Below are 6,945 nucleotides of genomic sequence, written 5' to 3' on the forward strand. Positions count from 1 at the left end.
TTTGATACAATAAATGTCTTGTTGTTGTGGCCATAGGCACTGGTCATGTGTGTGTGAGTTGTGCTTGCTTATATAATGTGAGCTCTTGCTCAAAAGGCTTTCTTCTATAATAGATAGTAGGGGTGTGTGTGTGTGTGTGTGTGTTATCTGCTATAGAATAGCCTTCTGGGCATAAGCTCACATGTTAGCAGTCTTTTTGTTGTGCCTGTCTGTGATTCAACACGTCCTCTCCAAGGTGATTAGTATTCTATCCTCTTCATTAATGAAGTTTTGTTAGCCCCTTCTGATGTGGAACATGCCACGTCCCACCAAGCCAGCACTCGCCCGCGCCCAAGGGGTGATGGTCCGGCAATATTCTGACATCAACAGCCTAATACCATCACTTAACATAGAATCTGATCCCACAGACATTAAATCTGGAGTCATATTTGGTCTAGCAGTAGGACTTCAGAAGCAGCTGCAGGTCTGCAATATGAGGTGGTAAGTGGCTCTGTTGTTTTTGTCTTAACCATTTTTGTTTCTTTTGTTTATGACCATGATAGGGCATCCTGACTGTCAAAGAAACTTGAAAGTGTCATTTGTTAACACAGAGTAGCCTGCAGACCTGTAACCTGTAGGAACCAGCAAACCACAGATGAACATAAGCGTCTATTATGGCTGGTGACTCCTTTTGCTGGTAAACTGATAGAGGATGTGTCAGTATTTGTTAGTGATCTGAAGGCTGCTGCAAAGTTAGGGAATTGGCCAGGTGAAATTTGCTTAAATATGGTCAGTGTGTGTTTGGTCAACGGAGCCAAATCATACATTAAGTACATTGAAAAAGTGAAGAAGAGACAGACATTTGAGCAGTTTGAAAAAGTATTTTATCAGTTGTATTGCAAACAAAACCATGTAAGATATTTCAGGGAGCAACTTAATGGTCTACTGCAACAATGTAATGAGCCAGTGAAAGCATCTTTAGACAGATTCCGGAAAGTCATTATAAATATGAATAAATTAACTCAAAATGGAGAGGAAAATAAAATCATTCTGCAAAAAGCTGAAAACAGGATGTTGGGTGTGTTTTTAAGAGGACTGCCAGTGGGTATGTCAAAGAGTACGAGGATGGAAAATCCAAAAGATTTAGCTTCTGCTATTAAGGTGGCCACACAACCTAGTGTCTTAAAGGGGGGAGTTGTGGGCCATTGGACACCTGAGTGTCACAGTTAAAGGGAGAACGGTCAGTTTCAGAACAAGTGTTTGTTAAAATGCATTGTGAATACCTTAACCATTGTTTGGTGTTCTCAGTAAAATGGGATACTCCAAAAGCTGTTTCAGAGATGGACTGTTTGCTTGGCATAGAGGTTTGGTAGACACAGGGGCTCATGTATCAGTAGCCAATCTAGATCTGTCATGTAGGAGAAGACTGAGGGCTCCACAAGATAGGTTACATGGAGTAGGTGCTAATGATATGGGACCATTGGGATCAACAGTGATTGATTTCTATTTTGGAGTGAGGAACTTTCAGAAGTATCTGCAGGTGTTGTCACATGTGGGAGAGGGGAAGTGTGTGATCCTGAGACTTCTTGAATAAACATCATCCAAAAACTGACTTTTTGCAATACATTATCAAACTTAGCAGAACATTGTTTCATCTGGGAATGGGTGCTCCTAGTATTACATCACTGCAAGGCTCACCTGTCATGAAGGTGCCACAAAATCAACTGCTGATGCATCCACTAAAGATTAATCCACATGACAAAGTCCCAAGAGACACAGGATAGTTACTCTGGGTTAGCATGGGTGTCAACCTCCCGAGTGTAATGTTGTGTGTTGTAGAACCTTAGAATGCAATGACAAGTTGGATGCATCACTCTTTGCTTTGTGTGTAGGAGTGTAGAATGTATGAGAGAAGTAGAGTGAGATAATAAATTCTGCTGAGAATAGGTAATTTTGGCATGGATAATGTGAGTCTGCTGAAGGGGTTACTAACTGCCAGTTTGGATGAATCGAATGGAGACAACCACAGTTTAGTCAACAATCCGCTGCCTTTAGTGAATTAGCAGTCTAGTTAAAAGTTGATTAACTCTCTACAGTAAATTGATTTCTTAGGATGGATAGGATGTGTGACTGCTGTGTACGGATGCAGGAGGAGCTGGCCACTGTTCGCGAACAGCTGAATGTGTTGATGGCCGCGGTCAGCCGTCTTCAGGTTGCTGCCTCGGAGTGTAGCGGCAGTGGGGAGTCTGGTGCATCACATGGTACACCCCAGGTGTTACATGCTTCACCCACTATCCCTGCTGTCGAGACATCTTTGCGGGTACCGGGCGCGGTTGGGTCACCCTCTCCCCAAGGGGAGTGGCGGGTTCAGCGGCGTTCGTGGCGCACGAGGCGGAGGGTAAATGTGGAGGCTGGCCATGTGGCATTGCCCGCTCTGCCTGTGAGTGGACATGTGGCCGCTCCTTCAGCAAGGTCCGATCAGGCACACAGGGGGAGGGGTTTATTAGTTATTGGGAGCTCCAACGTTAGGCGGGTGATGGAGCCCCTTAGGGAAATAGCGGAAAGGTCGGGGAAGAAGGCCAGTGTTCACTCTGTCTGCTTGCCGGGGGGTCTCATCCGAGATGTGAAGGAGGCCCTGCCGGCGGTGAGAGAGAGCACTGGGTGCACCCAACTGCAAATTGTTGCTCATGTCGGCACCAATGACTCCTGCCGTCTGGGTTCAGAGGTCGTCCTCAGTTCGTACAGACGGTTGGCGGAATTGGTGAAGGCGGAAAGCCTCGCTCGCGGGGTGGAATCAGAGCTAACTATTTGTAGTATCGTTCCCAGAACCGATCACGGTCCTCTGGTTTGGAGCTGAGTGGAAGGCTTAAACCAGAGGCTCAGACGATTCTGCGGAGATCTGGGGTGCAAATTTCTCGACCTCCGCTATCGGGTGGAGAAATGTAGGGTCCCCCTGAATAGGTCAGGCATGCACTACATGCCGGAAACGGCTACAAGGGTAGTGGTGTACGTGTGGAGTGCACATGGGGGTTTTTTAGGTTAGAGAATTCCCTCCCTAGGCCCGACAAGATGCCTCCTGAGACGCGGCAAGGTAGGAGTAGGCAAAATGCAACAGGGAATAATAGTATTAATGTGCTAATAGTAAACTGCAGGAGCGTCTATAGGAAGGTCCCAGAACTGCTCTCATTAATAAACAGTCACAACGCCCCTAGGGACAGAAAGTTGGCTGAAACCAGACGTAAACAGTAATGAAATCCTAAACTCAGATTGGAATGTATACCGCAGAGACAGGCTGGACAGTGAAGGGGGAGGCGTGTTTATAGCGATAAGAAGTGCAATAGTATCGAAGGAAATTGACGGAGATCCGAAATGTGAAATAATTTGGGTGAAGGTCACGGTTAAAGCAGGCTCAGACATGGTAATTGGATGTCTCTATAGGCCCCCTGGCTCAGCAGCTGTTGTGGCTGAGCACCTGAAGGATAATTTGGAAAATATTTCGAGTAGATTTCCCCACCATGTTATAGTTCTGGGTGGAGATTTTAATTTGCCGGATATAGACTGGGAGACTCAAACGTTCATAACGGGTGGCAGGGACAAAGCATCCAGTGAAATTTTTTAAGTGCTTTATCTGAAAACTACCTTGAGCAGTTAAACAGAGAACCGACTCGTGGCGATAACATATTAGAGCTTCTGGTGACAAACAGACCCGAAATATTTGAAACAGTTAACGCAGAACAGGGAATCAGTGAGCATAAAGCGGGTACTGCATCAATTGAGTTTAAATGTCACATCTTACAAGGACCCTGTTATCAATAACAATTACAGAGAAAGGAGATTTATAAATGATGACAGCATAAGAATTTTTAATTACATTCTGGAAAATAATAACTGGGGTAGTGAATCAAGTGGTGATGTCAACAGAAAGTTTGACTCATTCCTTGAAAGCTACAAACACTGCTTCGATGTTGCCTTTCCTATAAAAAGAGTCAAAACTAAACATAAAACCAAAACATGGGTTACACAGGGGATTAGAAAGTCATCAGACACTCTCAGAAAGTTAAATAAATCAGCCAGGAAGAATGTAGTACTGAAAGCACATGTGAAATGTTATAGAAGCCTGTACAAGAAAGTAATAATTGCAGCTAAGAAGCTTGATAATGATACCTATATTGAGAGAGGTAGGAGTAGGTGGGAGGTAATAAATAAAAATATCGGTAGACACAAAAGAAAAGATAACAGCTTTGTCATTAAAAGTGGGGATAAAACTGTTAAGGACCCACTTCAGATTGCCAACATATTTAATGAACATTTCACAAATATAGCCATAAATTTAATTAAAAATAAATGCAATTCCAATAGCAAGGTAAAAATCCCCATGAATGACATGACAATGTTCCTTTATCCAGTAACTGATTCAGAGGTACTAAATGATATAAAATAATAAAAAAAAAAAATACCCCCATGAACCATGGACCTTGCCGTTGGTGGGGAGGCTTGCGTGCCTCAGCGATACAGATAGCCGTACCGTAGGTGCAACCACAACGGAGGGGTATCTGTTGAGAGGCCAGACAAACGTGTGGTTCCTGAAGAGGGGCAGCAGCCTTTTCAGTAGTTGCAAGGACAACAGTCTGGATGATTGACTGATGTGGCCTTGTAACAATAACCAAAACGACCTTGCTGTGCTGGGACTGCGAACGGCTGAAAGCAAGGGGAAACTACAGCCGTAATTTTTCCCGAGGGCATGCAGCTTTACTGTATGATTAAATGATGATGGCGTCCTCTTGGGTAAAATATTCCGGAGGTAAAATAGTCCCCCATTTGGATCTCCGGGCGGGGACTACTCAAGAGGATGTCGTTATCATAAGAAAGAAAACTGGCGTTCTACGGATTGGAGCGTGGAATGTCAGATCCCTTAATCGGGCAGGTAGGTTAGAAAATTTAAAAAGGGAAATGGATAGGTTGAAGTTAGATATAGTGGGAATTAGTGAAGTTCGGTGGCAGGAGGAACAAGACTTCTGGTCAGGTGACTACAGGGTTATAAACACAAAATCAAATAGGGGTAATGCAGGAGTAGGTTTAATAATGAATAGGAAAATAGGAATGCGGGTAAGCTACTACAAACAGCATAGTGAACGCATTATTGTGGCCAAGATAGATACGAAGCCCACACCTACTACAGTATTACAAATTTATATGCCAACTAGCTCTGCAGATGACGAAGAAATTGAAGAAATGTACGATGAAATAAAAGAAATTATTCAGATTGTGAAGGGAGACGAAAATTTAATAGTCATGGGTGACTGGAATTCGAGTGTAGGAAAAGGGAGAGAAGGAAACATAGTAGGTGAATATGGATTGGGGGTAAGAAATGAAAGAGGAAGCCGCCTGGTAGAATTTTGCACAGAGCACAACATAATCATAGCTAACACTTGGTTTAAGAATCATGAAAGAAGGTTGTATGCATGGAAGAACCCTGGAGATACTAAAAGGTATCAGATAGATTATATAATGGTAAGACAGAGATTTAGGAACCAGGTATTAAATTGTAAGACATTTCCAGGGGCAGATGTGGCCTCTGACCACAATCTATTGGTTATGACCTGTAGATTAAAACTGAAGAAACTGCAAAAAGGTGGGAATTTAAGGAGATGGGACCTGGATAAACTGAAAGAACCAAAGGTTGTACAGAGTTTCAGGGAGAGCATAAGGAAACAATTGACAGGAATGGGGGAAAGAACTACAGTAGAAGAAGAATGGGTAGCTTTGAGGGATGAAGTAGCGAAGGCAGCAGAGGATCAAGTAGGTAAAAAGACGAGGGCTAGTAGAAATCCTTGGGTAACAGAAGAAATATTGAATTTAATTGATGAAAGGAGAAAATATAAAAATGCAGTAAATGAAGCAGGCAAAAAGGAATACAAACGTCTCAAAAATGAGATCGACAGGAAGTGCAAAATGGCTAAGCAGGGATGGCTAGAGGACAAATGTAAGGATGTAGAGGCTTATCTCACTAGGGGTAAGATAGATACTGCCTACAGGAAAATTAAAGAGACCTTTGGAGATAAGAGAATGACTTGTATGAATATCAAGAGCTCAGATGGAAACCCGGTTCTAAGCAAAGAAGGGAAAGCAGAAAGGTGGAAGGAGTATATAGAGGGTCTATACAAGGGCGATGTACTTGAGGACAATATTATGGAAATGGAAGAGGATGTAGATGAAGATGAAATGGGAGATATGATACTGCGTGAAGAGTTTGACAGAGCACCGAAAGACCTGAGTCGAAACAAGGCCCCCGGAGTAGACAACATTCCATTGGAACTACTGACGGCCTTGGGAGAGCCAGTCCTGACAAAACTCTACCATCTGATGAGCAAGATGTATGAAACAGGCAAAATACCCACACACCGTCGGGTGGCTTGCGGAGTATGGATGTAGATGTAGATGTAGATGTAGACACAACATAGAATACTAATAGGTAGTAGTTCTCCAGTGTACAGAAAGTGTACAGAAAACCATACTGAACCTAAGTGACTTGCAACCAGTAATGGAAGGGTTTATTGACCAGCAGTTGGCTGATGGTATCACTGTTCATAATGACAGTCCCTAGAGAGCAAGTGTTGCAGTTATACTGAAGAACTCAGCAGATGGCACAAAAAACACAGTTTTAGTTGTGATTACTGTTACCTGATTGCAAGGACTATTACAGACACTTATCCTATACCAAATACAATGGAGTCTCTGGTCAACTTAGGTCAGTGTAAATATTTATCGATTTGAGGATTTGAGAAGTGACTATCATCAATTAGAAGTGGGGTCAGGAGACTGTCAAAAAATCCCGTTTACAGTACCTTAGGGCATTGTCAATACCAGTGGATGCTTTTTGCCTTAATAATGCACCATCTACCTTCCAAAGGAAACTAGATGGAGTGTGCAGAGGATTGAAACTAAAACAGTGGTTTATCTTGACGA

The sequence above is a fragment of the Schistocerca nitens genome, chromosome 8, assembly GCF_023898315.1.
Source record: "Schistocerca nitens isolate TAMUIC-IGC-003100 chromosome 8, iqSchNite1.1, whole genome shotgun sequence".
In the NCBI taxonomy this organism is placed as follows: Eukaryota; Metazoa; Arthropoda; class Insecta; order Orthoptera; family Acrididae; genus Schistocerca; species Schistocerca nitens.